General features: G+C 42.9%; 1 long non-coding RNA gene across 1 annotated transcript in view; it reads left to right on the plus strand.

Annotated features, from left to right (window-relative positions):
- LOC129049767 (uncharacterized) overlaps positions 1–17698 on the plus strand; it is a 34944-nt gene extending 17246 nt beyond the window's left edge. The window contains exon 5 of the long non-coding RNA XR_010136976.1: positions 511–17698. This is a non-coding gene — a long non-coding RNA (uncharacterized LOC129049767). The remainder of the gene's footprint in view (positions 1–510) is intronic.
- The last annotated feature ends 302 nt before the right edge of the window (positions 17699–18000 follow it).

An 18000-nucleotide genomic window follows, 5' to 3' on the forward strand; every position in this document is an offset into this window, starting at 1 on the left:
ATGGTGATGATGGCAGTGATTATGATGGTGATTGTGATGGTGGTACTTTAAAGCAGCGATCCCCAACCTTTTTGGTACTAGGGACCAGTTTTGTAGAAGACAGTTTTTCCATGAACCAGAGGTGGGGATGGTTTTGGGGTGATTCAAGTGCATTACATTTATTGTGTACTTTATTTCTATTATTATTGCGTTGTAATATGTATGATCAAATAATTATACACCTCACCGTAATGTAGAATCAGTGGGAGCTCTGAGCTTGTTTCCTACCACTAGATGGTCCCATCTGGGAATGATGGGAGATAGTGACACCAAAAGTGTGTTGCTTATGTCCAGTCTACTCCATAATCTCGTTTGGGTTGCTGTCACTGCAGAAAACCCTGCTTCACAATGATAGAAAGTTGGAAATGGAAGCAGGATTTTCAGTGCTTTTATGGCAATCTCAGGACATTCCAACTTGACTTTAATCCAAAACATACGGAGATTTCAAGTTGTCTCAAATGTGCTTTTAAGGCCACCAGATGCAGTTGTACAACTGAAGGACATCAACTCACTTGCCGCTATGAAGTCTGCCACCAGATGTACTTAATTGTCACTTGCCACTCACTGATTTGGTAGGAGTCTGCAAGCAATTGATTTATTATGGTCTCTGTGCAGTCGAACGTCTCTGCCAATGTTAATCTGTATTTGCAGCCACTACACAGCGCTAGCATCACCACCTTAGGTTATCAGGCATTTGATTCTTCTAAGGAGCGTGCAACCTGGATCCCTCACATGCACAGTTGACAATAGGGTTCATGCTTCAATGAGAATCTAATATTACAGCTGATCTGACAGGAGATGGAGCTCAGGTGGTAATATGAGCAATGGAGAGTGGCTGTAAATACAGATGAAGCTTTACTGGCTTGCCCCTCATTTCCTGCTGTGTGGCCTGGTTTCCAACAGACCATGGACCAGTACTGGTCCGTGGCCTGGGAGTTGGGGACCCCTGCTTTAAAGAACACCCAGATCCAGGGAAAGCTGAACGTAACAGAAAATAAAACCTCCCTTTCCACAGTGCTTTCACCTGTTTTTTTCTCATTTCATCCTTACTACAATCCTGTGCGATGTGTATTATGATCATTCCCATTTTAGAGAACTTGAATCCAAAGCAATTTTTCAACAATCAGCAAGAGGAGCAGGTGATAAACATTTATTCTGCTTTTTATATTCCTAGTATTTGTAAAAATCAGTTCCAAGTCTTTTAATGCATGTTAGGCTTCAATAAATTTGGTAAAAATCACCAATTTTTCATGCTTAAAAGCAAATTTTGTTCATGTCAAGTTACTGCTAAACTGTTGAGAAGGAATGAATTGAAGTATATTAACTTAGGGGGATTTCAGTTTTATTGTCACTATTATCCTTAGATGGGGAGATGAAGATGCAGATAAAGGTGTATTAGTAGGTCCCATTTTGATTAAATATATGTTAAACATTCCTTCTTAAGCTATGGTGACCAGCAGGTAGGGAGAGAGAAAGAAGTCAGGGGGTTTCTTCCCCCACCTCTGCCCCCTTCCCTCCTTGCTTGGCTGGGGTTTAAGCAGATGGCCACAGATCCTGCTGGGCAGCCCCTCTCCTACAGCCATGTCCCTAATGGCCCTGACAAGCTTCCCGTAACATCATCCCTTTTTCTTGCTCCTTAGACTTAGGGGCAATAATTGCTTCCTGCTGTTCCTGGTTGCTGATTGTTTTACCATTCCCTTTACCTTGCCCATTACTAAGCTAATATTGCTTAGCTCCTCACCACCCTTTTTTATGCCCTGCTTTTTGGTACTGGGCTGTGATGTTCCAAAAGACATCCCTCTTTGTCAGCAGCTCTCTGTCAGTTCTGCCAATACAGGGTGCTGTGGGGAGCCTGCAAGACTGGAGGGAGGAGCAGGGACTTGTTCCTCCTTTTGCTTGCGCTTCCTCTTAGAGTCTCCTCAGCAGCCATCCTTCCCACAGCAGCCATCCTTCCCACAGCAGCCATCCTTCCCACAGCAGCCATCCTTCCCACAGCAGCCTTGGGATGCAGCCTCCCGTGTTTTTCTGGCACTCTCAGGGCCGTCCTTGTGCTTGCTCGCAAGGACCTGTGATAACCAGGCAGCCCCTCTTCAGAGGCCTCAGACCCACATTTGCCACCCTGCTCTGAGCTTCTGGGTGACAACACTAAGCTCTTCCCTTTGTTTCCTGGCCCGAGCGGTGCTAGCCTGTCCTTCACAGTTGCTTTTCTATGTTACTTTTATGATTCCTTTCACATATTCAGATCTCCAACCGCTTTCTTTTTTTCTTTTTATTGTGAAAAACACATAAAATTTACCATCTTAACCTTTTTAAGTGCACAGTTCAGTGGTGTTAAGTAGCTTCACATTGTTGTGCATCTAATCTCCAGAACTTTTTCATCTTACAAAACTGAAACTCTCTACCCTTGAAACAGCTCCCCATTTCCTGTCCACCAGCCCCTGATGACCACCATTCTACTCTCTGTCTCTACGAATTGACTACTTTAGATACTTCATATAAAGATCTCCAGTCCTTTCTTTATATTTAATTTACCTTATTAAAATAATTGGCACAGTTTTTGTTTTCCTGATTGGACTCTGACTGATCCATCTCTGTAAACAGTCCCTTCTTTAAACAATTTTCAATTAAACTCTTTGAATGGCTGTCTGATCCCTGCTGGGACCGCAGCTGATACACTATGGAATTACTAGGGAGGTCAGATGAAGATTAGGTTAAAATAATAATAAAGGTAAAATCCTTTTAACTAAAAAGCACTATATATTATAATTCATAGTAGTAATAATTTACGTGAGGCCACATCTGAGCTTCCCCTGCAGGGCCTTGAAACACTGACATCCAGAGAAGAAGAATAATAAGAAACAAGAAAGTGGCTGCAATGCCAGAGTTTCAACAGATCCTTTGTGGCTCTAGAACTGGAACTCTGTCTCCTTTTCTAAGAGAGGATGTGGGGAATCTGAGAAAAAGCTTCATATTTGTATTCACAAGTTAATGTGGGAAAGAAACCAGGATTTCTGTGTCCTTAAGTGATACGGAGACTCTGGCTCCACCAAGACAAGGCTCCGATCCCAGATGTCAGTCCCCAGCGATTCAGAGACACTTCAACATCCTGACTTCAAATGAAAAATCAGGTTGCTTTTCGAGAGTTGTAAAAGACTGGAAACTCCCTGACCGCTCGCCAACTCACAAATGCCAGAAACTCTGCAGCCATAGCCCTGGCCAGAGATTTTTCTGGCAGAGTGGGGTCCCCTGACCTCTTTAAGAGGAGCACTCCTTTCTGAGGGCTCAGAAGGCAATCTGAGGCTCCAGCGTCTTGGCCAGGGGCTGTGAAGAGAAGAGTGGAGCACAGGGTGGGGTATGCAGGGAGCAGGGGGTATCATGGGCGGGCCCCTCAGGGAGGGCCGTGGATTATTCAAAAGTGCCCTGGCCTTCTGTGCATTCTGGAGGATATTAACCATCAACCCTGCCAGGAAAGAAGGCCTCACAAAACACCAGGTCTGAAGGAAGGATCAAGGAATTTCTTTGACAGATGTTAATCAAGAAAACCTGAACACCAAGGGAGGCTATTGCTTCCTCCTGAAACTATTTGACTGGCTTGGTCTCTTTGTACTTGGGTGGGACTAACCATGAGAAAAAGCTCATCTGTCTGAGTTTCGTGGCTCAGTGTTATGGGGTACAGACGTGAGCTACTCCTCTAATGTCCAGGAGCTGTATCAATCCCAAGAAATGATTTGCAATATCCTGCATGTGTGTGTGTGTTGTCAGGGAGGGATCTGGAACAATTTTCTGGGGCCTGTAAATGTAAGCTGATTCACAAGATGAAGTGCCCCCTCCCTGCCTCTTCCCCCATCCTGGAATTGAGAACAGCTCTAGATTATCAGGCAGAGGAGGCTGGGGCAATGACTCTCCTCCCGGAATACCCAACAGTACCCTGCCTGGCAAGCTTTGTGTACTGTCTTTATAGGAGTGCTTACTAAATTGAACATATAGAAGCAAACTTCAACTTTTAGGAATCCACAATACTTTCCTCCCATCCAGAAGGTTAGCTTGTGATGAGAGATTCTTTTGGGGATCTCATTAACAGTTTCTTCTGTTTGTGGGATGGCTCTTCCCAAAGGGGTCTTAAAATCAGAGAACAGGCCGGGCGCGGTGGCTCATGCCTGTAATCCCCAGCACTTTGGGAGGCCGAGGTGGGCGGATCACGAGGTCAGGAGATCGAGACCATCCTGGCTAATGCAGTGAAACCCTGTCTCTACTAAAAATGCAAAAAAAGTTAGCCAGGCGTGGTGGCGGGTGCCTGTAGTCCCAGCTACTCGGGAGGCTGAGGCAGGAGAATGCCATGAACCTGGGAGGCGGAGCTTACAGTGAGCCTAGACTGTGCCACTGCACTCCAGCCTGGGTGACAGAGTGAGACTCCTTCTCAAAAAAAAAAAACAACAGAGAACAAGATACACAAGTTTGGGAGGCTAAGTGCTAGTATTGGTTTTCCTACCAACTCTTTCTTGTCCCAGTTACATCATCCACAAATTCATAGTCTCTCCCCCTCTCTACTACTCAATAAAGTTATTATGGGGAATTATGATTAAAAAATGAGAGGAAGGAAATTTATAAACTCAAAGTTGTGGTATTAGTATAGCTAGATGAAATAGGAGTTAGTTCCCCTTCCAGGTTATTAGAGGAGAAAAAGAGACAGATTGAGGGAGGAAAAAGAGATGTAGCAGGATATTGTCATTAAGATCATAGCAAACTAACATGACATACTGTTGGTGAGTAGGTAAGAAAGATAGCTCTGAGTCCTTCACTTTAAGACATGTAATGGAAAGGAGTCAGAACATTGCAGGAAGTGAAAGGACTATTCGTTTCATCATTATCCTATTCTTAGTTGGAATTCTTTTCCTTTTCATTTTAGTTATAACCACGGGTCGGCCAGAACATTAAGACAAGAGCACAGGGTTACAGTGTGGGAGCCCTATTTAATTGATTCTAGAATGCACATCTGCCACATCCCGACATCTCTGGGGATCAGCTGATGGTGTTGGTCATGCTCTGTGGAGATACAGTTGTTAATAATGCCATAGCAGTTCACACGGTCATCATGTCAATTGAATTAGATGCATTGTTGATGGTATAGGTGTTGAATTTAATTGCCATTTAGAAGATCCTCAAAAAATTATACTATGATTTGACATTAAAATGAAAAATTACCTTGTGTGCAAAAAGGTATGGAAACAGAGCAGCAGGACTTTAATTTGATATTAGTGAAGCAGATACTCATGGTTGGAGGAATGAACACAATAGTGCATAATTTTTGAAAAGTAACAACCGAACTGCTTTCTGGAGCCTAAGAGAGGAAGAGCCATCCCTCAAGTAGAAGAAACTGTTAATGAGTTTCACAGAAGGATTGGCCATCACAAGCCCAGTCGAGTGACAGCAGAAACTGCTGGCACATCTTGGATGTATGAAAGAAACGTGAAAGCAATCAGAGGCTTTCATGACTGTGGATAACTATAGTTAAAGCAGTGCATCATGTCGTCTAAAGGATGGTGTTTCTCCTGGTGACTTATAAGGTGTGTCTTAGGATCAATGGAAAATGGTACAAATGTAAGCTTATAACATTCAGGGAGCCACTACCATTTTTAAAGGAAAAGGCCAACAGGCCTAGTGCCTCTTGCTGGTGTGCTTAGTCTTTTGAGAATCAGTAGAGAGGTCGGCACATGGCTGATCAGGGACTGTGTGCCTGTGGTGCTACTTGCCCTAATGACTCAGAACAAACAGGAGATAGGTCAGGTCTCAAGAGTGTGGAGGAATAGAGCAAGTGTCCAGGACCTGTTCTCCTTCTAGACATGTGAATGTGAGATGGACAACGGATTTTTTTTTAAAGAGTACAGTTCTTTATTTAAAGAAAGAATTTGCAGTTTTGGAATGCTTCTTATACACCAGCAAAAACTAACCCTAGATTTTAAAAAAGCCTAGCAGTTTCAACACCCTACAACAAATATAAAACGTTTTAAAGTAAATTCAACTAATAAATATTTAATCATCTCCAAGATTATACCTTTAAATTTGCCAAGCATGATTATTTTATGAGTATATTAAATTCTGTATGATGAATTTTTAATGTCCCTAAAATAACAAAATTACTTCAGATTAATAAAAGCACCAGAAACAAATATTGCATATATCTATTTTATTTCTGCCAGATTTCTATTAACAATTAAGACATGAGTAAAAAGAATATTTGCAAGCTTGTGTCCTCATCCATCCCATCCCATCCCTACCTTGAATTTCCTCAGGTGTGGATAAACCGTTCTAGACATTTCAGGTTTTTAATTCTTCAACATATTTATGATCGTTCTTAGTCTGGGCCCCATTGCCAGCGTTCCATGGATAGGCTACAGGGAACACATGTACCCTTGAAATTATATAAACAATCCTGAACACTGTGTGCATTTTGGTGGTAGTGGGGAGAGGTATTCTGGTTGTTACATATTTCCTAAAAGTGCCTATATTTTAAAGAATGAAAGCATCCATTAACCACTGTTGAGCATTTTGGATTTGTTGTGACTTGGCCTTGGCCCCTCCTAGACGTAAAATGGGAACTTTAGTGAGTAAGTATTCTGCCTTAACAGGAGGCTGCGTCTAGACCCAGCAACAAGGGACAGGGAAATTCTTGAGCAACAAGACACCCGGGAAATGGCTTTGTGATTCCGTCTTGGTTTTGGGATTTGGCTGCCAATGTGTCCCTGCTCTTCCTCAAAATAAACAAAGAAAAGCCCCTGCATTCCTGTGCCACCCAGGTTCAATCTGGAACTTTGAACTTTGTTGTTTTTTTTTTTTTTTTTTTTTTTAAGTGACAGAAACCAGGTCCCAATCCTTGAGTTTTCCTCTCCCTCTGACAGAGTCAGAGATCTCCAGACTGTGATATGGATAAGATTGCGGGAGGCTGCAGGGGCAGCTATCCAGGCCATTTGCCCCTGGTGGTGACTGTTATACTCTAATTTAAAAATGCAAAAAAAAAAAAAAGGTCAGGTTGAATGGAGTCTGATTGAGTTCCACGGAATTCCTCTACCTCATGGGCCTGGCATGGCCTAAACTGATGGTCAGCCTCTGAACATCATAGGCTGGGCCGTGACTTGAGAGTCAAGACGTTTCAGAGTAGCAGGTATCAGCGTTGGAGATTAAAAAATCTCCAATCCTTGTTAAAAACAAGCATTTGTTTTTGGTGGAGAGCTCGTTAAAAACACAGATTCCTCAGATCACCCCCAGAGATTCTGATTCAGTAGGTCTAGGGTGGAATCCTGGAATTGGCATCTTTAAACCAACATCTCCAGGTGATTGTGAGAAATGGGCTGGAAAAGGTTTCAGTATTCCACGTGTTGAGAGCCTGGATGAAGAGAAGGACATCTGGGCCCTCAAACGTTCTGTGTTTCCTGTGTTAATTCTGTTGGGTCTGAGTCCTCTCCTTATCTTCTGTGAATGGCTTAAGAGGGGAGCCCTGCCCTCCTGAAAGGGCACTGCGTGCAAGATGAAACATCTCAGCTAAAACCGTGACCGAGAATTGTCTGTCGGGGCTGTGCTTTTCCAAGCCCCCGACCCCAGTAAGGCTGTGCTTTGATCTGAAGTAGAGAATGTCCAAAGATAGAAGTTTCTGTGGGCTTCAATCTTAGGGGAGGCAGAGTGATATGGTGGAAGAGCACTAACCTGGGAGTCCTAAGTCATTCATTCATTCACTCAAATACTTGGTTGCTTACCATGTGCTAAGTACTGTGTTAGGTACTGGGATTCAAGGGTGAACAAGACATAGTGCGTGCTTTCATGGAACCTTCACACTAATCAGAGTGAAAGACTTTAAAAAATGGTTCTAAAGTTCCTACAGGAGAGGGGATTGGGACTTCAGTCTGGTTTTGAGACAGAAAGGGAATGGCAAAGAGACTTGACTTCAAGGTGATCTTATATTGCAAAATGACTTGTCTCCTCTCACGTTAACTGTTTATTTGGAGTGGATGATGATGAGGAAGAGCCGATGGAGATTGTTGAGCAGTCAAAGATGCTCCCTCACTGCCGCCTCCTGCAGTCCTGCCACACACAGCGTAACACCAAGCTACCCCTTGGTGCCACCATCAGAATAGACAAATCGTTATTTAATTCATGTAATCAATCAATTGATTAGTTAATGACAGTTGAAAGTGCTAAGAGGTACACAGCATAGTGGAAGCTCATCAAAGGACACCCAGTCCAGGGCAGGGCATGAGGCAGAGATTTCTTAAACAAGTAACTTTTAAACAGAGACCAGACATAACTAATAAGAATGCGCATGGAAGGTGGTGAGAGTGTCAAGGCCTGGCCAGGGCAACATAAAGGTGAATGTCACAGTAAGTTTAGAGAGAAGCAGCATAAGATCCTACAGGGTCTTAGGGATTTTTTTCTTCCCATTTGCTGCTTTGTGATCTTGAGGAAGTTTCCTAATTCCCTCATCTGTAAAATGAGGGAGAGGGCCAGCTCAACAAGGTAGCAGCATGGATTAAAGCTGCTTTGTAGAATGTAGCTGTACAGAAACCGAATTACTGTGAGTGCTCAGTGTCTGCTAGCTCATATTTAATTCACCTGAAAATGATAGAATGATTTTGGCAGAAGCCCAGTCGAGATCCGTCTTGGCTTTTCAAAAAACCTCATGGTAAAGGGGAGGGAGGTGAGTCTGTCCTGGTCCTGATGGCTTTGCCTGTTCAGCATCTTCTCTGGGCTTAGTCAGAGGGGGCATTTCCTCCAGCAGGCTGTCCCACTTCTGGAAGGAAGCTGTTTTTTTCATTTTCTGGGTGTGCTATTTCTTTCATTTTCTTTTGTGATTTCTCTGAGTCAATGAATTCTAGCTCCTCCCCCTAGGCTTTTTTTTTTTTTTAAAGTAAGTTTGAGAATAGCAACCTTTGGTTAGACAAACATGCATTTTTTTTGTAACTCAGTAAATCTATATTAACAGAATATGCAGAGATTGATGCATCAACATGACATTTGGTGGTGTCACAGATGAGGAATTTTACCTAACATTTATTTAAATTTTATATATCAAATTCCAAGTGGTTCACAAATGGCCAGTGGAGATTCTTTGATGAAATGAAGATCTGTCTGCTCTTCACCCTCACCTCTCTTCATTGTCTCCCTTTTAAAAGTTTGGCAAACACACACATGCAGCATTTCTAAACTGAACCTGGTTATCTGCCCTAGAGATATTATTTCCAGCACTACAAGAGTTTATATAACACCTCTCTTCCCATGCACAGATGCATTCTCACATTAGCACTTCTCCTTGATTCCATATGTGTTTATAGAAATTTTTTTGAAAGATTTATCTGACTTAATGAATAAAAGAGGCATAGGAAAAATCTCTGGGGCCCTGGGACCTAACGTTGGCTTAGCCACTTGCTAGCTGTGTGACATTATGTGGGATGAATTTGGCTTCAAGTAACAGAAAACTTGACAAGTGGAGTCTTCCATAAAGAGAGATTTATTTATGTATATTCCATAACAAGAAGGCTGAAAGTAGGAAATTGCTGGCTTGATTCAGCCTCAGCTGAACGGCGTCCTCCAGGACCAGGTTCCCTGTGTCTTTCCCTTCTACAACCCTCAGCATGTAGCTGTTTTAGCCTTACTCTTGTGGCTTTATTGCCACAAGATGCCCACCTCAGCTCCAGAGCAGTGTTTCCTTTAAGACAGGACAAACAGGGAAGGTTGATGTCTCCATGCATGCCCCTCTTTACTGAGAAAGCAGATTTTTTTTTTTTTTTTTTTTTTTGGAGATGAAGTTTCACTTTTTTACCTAGGCTGGAGTGCAATGGCACGATCTTGGCTCACTGCATCCTCTGCCTCGCAGTTTCAAGTGGTTCTCCTGCCTCAGCCTCCCAAGAAAGCAGAAGATTTTTAAGAAACCCACTCAGCAGATGCCACTGGTCAGAACTGTCATGTAACCACTCCTAGCTGCAAGGGAGACTGGGAGGATATTTAGCTTTTCCATCTTGTGAAGTGAAAACTAGCATGAGAGGAGAGGTTGGAGCCTATAGGATTAGTCAATAGGCAGCATCTGCCACAGTGTCCTTGGACAATTTACATAGTGTTGGATGTCAGTGTCCTGATAAATTGGGGTGGCTTGATCAGAATCTAGATGACCTCTAGGGTTCCTTTATTTCTAAAGCAGGACTTCTTGGGCCTTAACACATGTACAGATCACCTGGAGATCTTGTTACAATGCAGATTCTGGTGGTAAGGGGTACAGAACATGCATTTCTAATAGGCTCCCAGGTGTTGGTGATGCTGCTGGACCATACTCTGATTTGCGAGGTTCTGAAGGTCTTACAAGTTGTTAGATATCTTTCTGCTTTTCTCATTAGACAAGCCAGCTTAAGACAATGCCAAACAAAGCCCTCGAATTTCCCAGTAAGACTTAGAATTCACAGAAATTTTCTGTCCATCAGCACATGTACACATTCCTATTTTTCATCATCTGAGCTATTTCTTCATCATCTGAGCCTTTGTGTTAAGGAGATTATAAGTAGTTAGGAAGTAGGGAATAGGGAATTACTTCTCTAATTCTCATAACAACCCTAGATTACTCTCATCTTACCAATAAGGAATTTGAGAATCAGAAACTCAGGGGAGTTGTTACTTTCTTAAGGTCATATAGCTGGAAGATGACAGGGTTTGGATGATAATAACTGAGGTCTCTGATTTCAAAGTCCATGTGTTTTTTCCACTTAATCATGCTGACTCTTGCAGAGGCCTGCACGTGAGACACCACAGAATGAATACAAGATAGGTCCCAACGGAGTGATGATTCTTACAAACCTGTCCATGCGAATGTAGCTTGCTACAAACCTGTCCATGCTAGCTAATGTCCCTTCACCCCTCCATATCCATTCCCCACCCTTTTCTGTGTCTCTGGGTAGGTGGGGAGGGGACTGACCTCTCCCTGGGCTCTGGCCTCCAGTTGGGTCTGGCTAATAGGAATTGCCTACAAAAGACTGTGAAGCATGGAAGAGATAGAGGCTGGGGTATTCATTCACCACTTTCCAAATGGTTTGGCAGTAGTGGTGTTTCTCTATGTCAAGTCCGCAACTTAGGAGGCCTCTCTGATGGCTCTCATTGGTGTCTAGTAGTAGGGAGTAGTTACTCCCTCTCTTTATCCCTTTAAGCCTGGGTGATAACTGCTTCCCCTGTTGCTAGTCCCTGGGTGACCCGCCATCTCTTTTTGGTTCTCTCAACCCTGCCCACTCCTGTATTAATAGTCTTTGATTATCATTTTTAGGTGCTGCCTGTTTCCTAATGAGGCCATGACTCACTCACTCATTTCCTAAAAAATGTTCAGGTAGAGGTAGATACTGTTAAACTCTATAGAAGGAGGAGGTTGGGAGGCCCCAACAGTCGGAATATGGAGAGAAGTTAGGGCTTCAGCTTGACCTTGACACGTGGGGAGGATTTGCAGAAACAACAGAAAGAGAACATGCCAGAAAAACATCAAGCAGAGCAAAAATTAAAGGGATGTGGGGATCTAACTCCACTTTGGGATCAATAATAGGTTGCCTGCAGTGAAACCAAGTAAGGGTGGGTTATAGGAATAATAATGCTAATGTTATTAAGTGCTTGAGTTAGTGTGTGCTAAGTGCTTTACTTGAACTAACTTATTCCATTTTCAACAGTCCTGTGATCTTGTTTTTGAAGAGGAGAAGGGAAGGAAGCTGAGGTAGAGAGAGGTTAAGAACTAGTCCCAGGTTACCCAGCTCTTAAGTGGCCAGGATTTGACCCTTTGTAGTATGGCTGTGAGCCTGCCCTTTGACCCACCATACTGTGCTGAAGCATAGACCTCCAGAACCCATTGACTGTTTTGGAGCAGGGATAAACTCTGAAGAAAGTGATATTTAGGAGAGGGGAGCCTGGATGTGCTGGATAGAAGGCATGCGGGGAAAAGCTGGGGGAATCTGCGGCTCTCTCTGCAGGGCATTCAGTTAGCATGCTTCACCTCCCACGAAATGCAGGGGAAAAGAGGCTCTCAGCCACATATCAATCAGATGGGATTGTCAGCTGCAGAATGATGAGGTTTATACATTTGGAAAGGAGAGCTTTATTTCTCATAAAGGGTTGCAGCCTGCAGGTGGCTATTCTGACAGGCTGGAAAACACAGCCTTTGGCTAGAAGCCAGAAACAGATACTTCAAGGGAGGGGCAAAGGGAACAGAAATTTGTGCTGAGTGGGGTGGCTGAAATACATACTTAATAAGCTGTAGGAGGAGTTATAAATATGAAAGGAAAAACATACACATGCACAATTGAACTTCATGCCTCTCCATGGGTCGTATGTTCAACAAATGGCTGTGTTAGCGTGATCTGAGCGTAGAATTTTCAGCCCTCTGGCATCAAAGGTGAAGCATTGGACGCAAAAATCCTCAGTGCACATCCTCTGTAGACTGGCCAGAACCACTCTGTGGTCAGAAGGAATGCTGGTCAGTTGTGTCAAAGGCACTAAAAGGGAGGGGCAGTCATGGGGTTGGTTGAAATCAGTGGTGGAGCAAGCCTTTCCCAAGGACTAGTTTCTGTTTAACCCTTAGGAAAGAAAAGCAAGAGAGGAGGTGTAACTAGGCCTGTCCAAACTCCCATCCAATCATGGCTTGGAACTCAGTTTTCAAGGTTTCTCTGTGGACCCCTTGGCCAAGAGGGGGCCTGTTCAGTCAGCTGCAGGGCTTAGGATTTTATTTTTATTTCTCAGGTTCATCTGCCCTCTTCTGGGTGTGACCGTGGAAGAGCTGTCTTTCCTTTTCATATGCCCTGCGTCAGAATTCATGTTCCTTTATCTGAGTGGCAGGGAAATGGAAAGGACCAGAGTCAGGATGGCTGGGAGTGACAGCTATTGCCAGGTCCAATTAACAAAAGGGCCTGGAGGAAGTGGCTGCCCCAATCCTGGCAGAGCCCATGTGTCTGCAGGGTCTGTGTTGTCCCTGGATTTTGAGATAGGCCCTTAAGTATCAACATAATTGTTTTTGTTTTTAATTGCTCCGAAATGAATTTCTTTAGCAGCCAAGTAGCTCCATTTAGCCAGTTTGTTCTCTTTCTATTTTCCATGTAGAAATGTAGGTTAGGCTGGGCACAGTGGCTCACACCGATAATCCCAGCACTTTGGGAGGCCGTGGCAGGTGGATCACCTGAGGTCAGGAGTGCGAGACCAGCCTGACCAATATGGTGAAACCTCATCTCTACTAAAAATACAAAAATTAGCTGGGTGTGGTAGCATGTGCCTGTAGTCCCAGATACATAGGAGGCTGAGACAGGAGAATTGCTTGAACCCTGGAGGTGGAGGTTGCAGTGAGCCAAGATCGCACCACTACACTCCAGCCTGGGCGACAGAGTGAGACTCTGTCTCAAAACAAACAAACAAAAATGGAAATGTAGGCTAACCTGAGTTTCCTTTTCCTCATCTCCATAGCATTGGTTGTAACCCCTATCAGACTATACTATGTGCCTTCATGTGCATTCCTGTCATGGAGATCACCCAAAATAGGTATTCACAAATACTAGTGGGAATTGCTCCCTCCTATTAATCTATCTTCCTTCCATTTAAAGTCATTATGAAATGATAAGGGTGTTGGACAGAGTCCGTCCTCCCCTCCCCTCCTTCCCCTCCCCTCCCTCCCTCCGTCCCTCCCTCCCTCCCTTCCTTCCTCCCTTCCTTCCTTCCTTCTCACTGTGAAAAATTCCAAACAGACATAAAAGTAAGATAGTGAAATATACCATCATCATCATCAAGACTTATCAATGCTCAGCAGCTTGCTGTATTTCATTTATTTTATTTTTGCTAAAATATTATAAAGCAATCCCACATATCATACATTTTATATCAAATACTTCAGTGTGCGTATCTAGAAGATAATGTTTTCTTGGCTGGGTGTGATGGCTCATGCCTGTAATCCTAGTGCTTTGGGAGGCCAAGATGGGAGGATCACTGGAACCCTGGAGTGCAGACCAGCCTGGGCAACATAGTGAGACCGTGTTTCTAAAAATAATTAAAAAATTAGCTGAGTGTGGTGGCACACTGATACGGTTTGGCTGTGTCCCCACCCAAATCTCATAAATCTCATGAATTGTAGCTCCCATAATTCCCTCATGTTGTGGGAGGGACCCAGTGGGAGATAATTGAATCATGGGGGTGGCAGTTTCCCCCATACTGTTGTCGTGGTAGTGAATAAGACTCATGAGATCTGGTGGCTTTATAAGGGGAAACCCCTTTCACTTGGCTCTGATTCTCTTCTCTCATCTGCTGCCATGGTGAGGCATCTGCAGTCACGTGGAACTGTGAGTCCATTAAACCTCTGTCTTTTGCAAATTGCCCAGTCTAGGGTACGTCTTCATCAGCAGCTTGAGAACAGACTAATACACACTTCTAGTCCTAATTACTTGGAAGACTGAGATGGGAGGATTGCTTGAGCCCAGGAGTCTGAGGATGCAGTGAGCTGTGATTATGTCACTGCACTCCAGCCTGATCAAGACCCTGTCTCCAAAAAGAAAAAAAAAAAAAAAAAAAGAAAATAATATTTTCGTAGCATAATGTCATTAATACACCTAAAAAAATTAACAGTAATTCCTTAATAGTAAGTAATACCGAGACCATAGTCACATGTATTCAATTGCCAGCACAGTCTTTTTATAGTTGATTTGTTCAAATCAAGATCTAAGCATGGTAAGTAGCATAAGAGAGAACAGCTAGCCCCGTTTACAGGGGCCCCGTTTACAGTTCTTAAGAGTGGAGTGCAGGAATTTCTTTGCCTAGTGCACAGTGAGTCAGTTTTACTGATAAAGTGCACCCTGACATTTGTGGTTTTGACTGTCTGGAAACAACTTCAAATGTACATGGCATTTAGCAGTGTCTGCTGAGGCACAAAAGTGAATCCTAGGGACTCCTGAGGCTGTGTCTGGGAGGGAGTGTTTCAGCTAGAGAGTAAACCTAGCTGAGAGCTGGCACTTGGCTCCTCAATGATGCTTTGTTCTTCTCTTTTCTTATTCTTCCCTGATTTGGGATTTCACAGATTTGAACAATTAAAAAGTAGAGTTTTACATAGAATTATTAATCTTTTATTTTGCTAAGTAAGGATATTAGAAAAAAAATCTTGGCTGGGTGCGATGGCTCACACCTGTAATCCCAGCACTTTGGGAGGCCGAGGCTGGTGGATCATCTGAGGTCAGGAGTTTGAGACCAGCCTGGCCAACTTGGTGAAACCCCGTCTCTACTAAACATACCAAAATTAGCCAGGTGTGGTGGTGCATGCCTGTAATGCCAGCTGCTTGGGAGGCTGAGGCAGGAGAATCACTTGAACCCAGGAGGCAGAGGTTTCAGTGAGCTGAGACTGCACCACTGAACTCTAGCCTGGGCGACAGAGCAAGATTCTATCTCAAAAAAAAAAAAAAAATCTATCACCATTATTTCTTAAAAGAAAGGATATTTTAATACTAAAAGGGTAGAACTGACATGATTTCAGAATAATGGAGCATCTGTCCCAGGAAGTGATTGTTGGCCACCTTATCTTGACATTATGTATGTTCTGTTGTTCTAGTTTTGTTATTTTGTCATGGATTGGTGAACAACATTTTGTCACAGTTTGGTATTTGGGAAGCATTCCTCTACCCAAGGTTGCTTAGATAGTAAAACTTGTGCTGTGATAAAAATGTCATTCTCTTTTGAAAAATAGTCGAGTGGGAGAGGAAACTTGTAGTAAAAGTTGAAAATGAAGTTAACTTGTGATGTAGAGATAGGCACAGAGATGCTACTGTTTTGATCTGTGATTTAGGGGCATAATGGGAGCAGGTACAAACATTTCCATATTCTCATATAGATCTGCGATTAGATCAAGGGATGTCAAGAATTATTCTCTTAAACTTATTAGGCTTCTGATCCAACTTCCTCTTGGCTCCCAAGAACTTTCATTGTTCTTGCTCACATTTCCAAGCCCACATCTTCGCCTTGTCCTGTACTCACAGCCTAATACCAGCATTAAGCGGATGACCCCCACATTTGCATCTTTTGCCCACTCTGCTCTGCTGAGCTTCAGACCAATGTATCCAATTGCATTCAATAACAGCTGCATTCAACAACAGGGAACCCTTACTCTGCTTCCTCATTCTGGCTCTTCCTCCTCTCTTCCCTATTGTGCAGAATGGAGACTTGCTCATGCCAGAAACCAGGAGCTCTCCCATCCATACTCACCTCTCTAAGCTTTTACTTCCAAATATATTTCAGTCTGTTTACTTCATGCCATTACTATCCCTACCACTCCAGTCTAGGTCACTGCTATCTCTTGCCTGGGCTTCTACAACAGTTCTTCTTACTCCACCATCTCTACACTAACCCTACCAGTCCATTCTTCATACAGCCAGAGTGACTTTCTTAAAATGGAAATTGTGTCACACTTTATCCCCTGTTTAAAGCTCTGAGGGCATTTGAGATAAAATGAAAAAGAAATTAAGAGAGAGTCCAAGGCCCATGTGGCCTGCCCATTACCCAACTTCAGTCTCATCTCAAGCAACTTTCCTTTTCATCTACCTTGCTTGATTGATACATGCTGGACTTTGATTTTCTTGAATACTCAAAACTCTTTTCTGATTCAGAGTAGGGAAGACATGGTGTTTCTTCTACTAGAAAGTCATTCTCCCTACCCTCTCCACTGTCTGTCTCTTCCCCCTCTGCATTGTAAGCTCCCTGAGGACAGACCCTAGACTATTGTGCTCATTAATGAATAACCAATATGTATTCATAATAGCACAGTCCTTGGCAGAGAGTAGGTGCTTGCTGAATGAGTGAATGACTATTCCAATACCAAACTTCCTTCATCCCTATAGAAGGACAGAAAGGAGAGGCTGAATATATTTTAAAAAGAAATAAGGCCGTATTTTTGCTAGGTCAGCCAAACTGATATTGGGTATTCAGGCGAATATTTATCTGTGTAGTTGTAATAACGGACCTTTCTGTGAAACAAAGTCAATCATATTTAAGTGGGTGCTATGATCAGCCCCATCTGTCTGCATTACAATAATTGCCAAGGTTTCTATAAAACTCCTGGAAAGGGTGACCCCTCTGTCTTGATAAAGTGCTAAATCTGTCCATTATAGACAAAGATCTATAATATGTCCATTAAAAAAACACTAAGTAAGTACCTTATTAGAAAAGACTAAAATCAAATACATGGAAAATGGCCCCATAACTTAAGCCCACACTTTTATTACAGTTTTTAAAGAGAAGAGTCAACATATTTGTAGAACCATTTCCTATAATACTTTTCACTAAATTATATAATTTGCACTTTTGCTTAGCAGAAATGAAATGTGTTCTGAGAATTGTAAGCCCACGTTGAGCTCCCCTTTTACTAATTCCCTTTTAATGCATCATCTCAGTGACTCACATTTAGCACCACATCTTATTGGCTAATTATCTCTACTTTTCAGTTTAGCATCCTACTTCATGCTAACTGAGTGCTTACTTGTATTTTGCGGGTATGATTTATCCCAACTATACTGTAAGCTTCTTGTAAAGAGGAGTTCATGTATTTTTCTACTTCTGCATTGTAGTTACCCTGTGTAACAATAGGCAAAGTCATAGAACAGTGAAAAAAAAAAAAAAAAAACAACATCTCAGGGGCTTTGTTTCTTACTCAACCTGCATGTCCAATATGGGTCCTCAGGGGAACTCTGACATATCCATCACCCTCATATTCACCCTACTAAGAGTTGTGTTCTCCCAGGGACCCAGGCTAATGAAGGCTTTGTCTTGACACTTCTTTCCCTGATCAAAACAACACTGAGGAGGAAACATGACAAACCCTATAGCTGGATTTTATAGCTCCTGCCAGTGTGTAATACGTATCATTCCACATGCATGTCATTGGCTAACACAAGTCACACGGCCATGCCTAACCTCAAAAGTGGTGGGCAAATGCAGCCC

This window comes from Pongo abelii, chromosome 15 (genome assembly GCF_028885655.2).
Source record: "Pongo abelii isolate AG06213 chromosome 15, NHGRI_mPonAbe1-v2.0_pri, whole genome shotgun sequence".
Taxonomy (NCBI): domain Eukaryota; kingdom Metazoa; phylum Chordata; class Mammalia; order Primates; family Hominidae; genus Pongo; species Pongo abelii.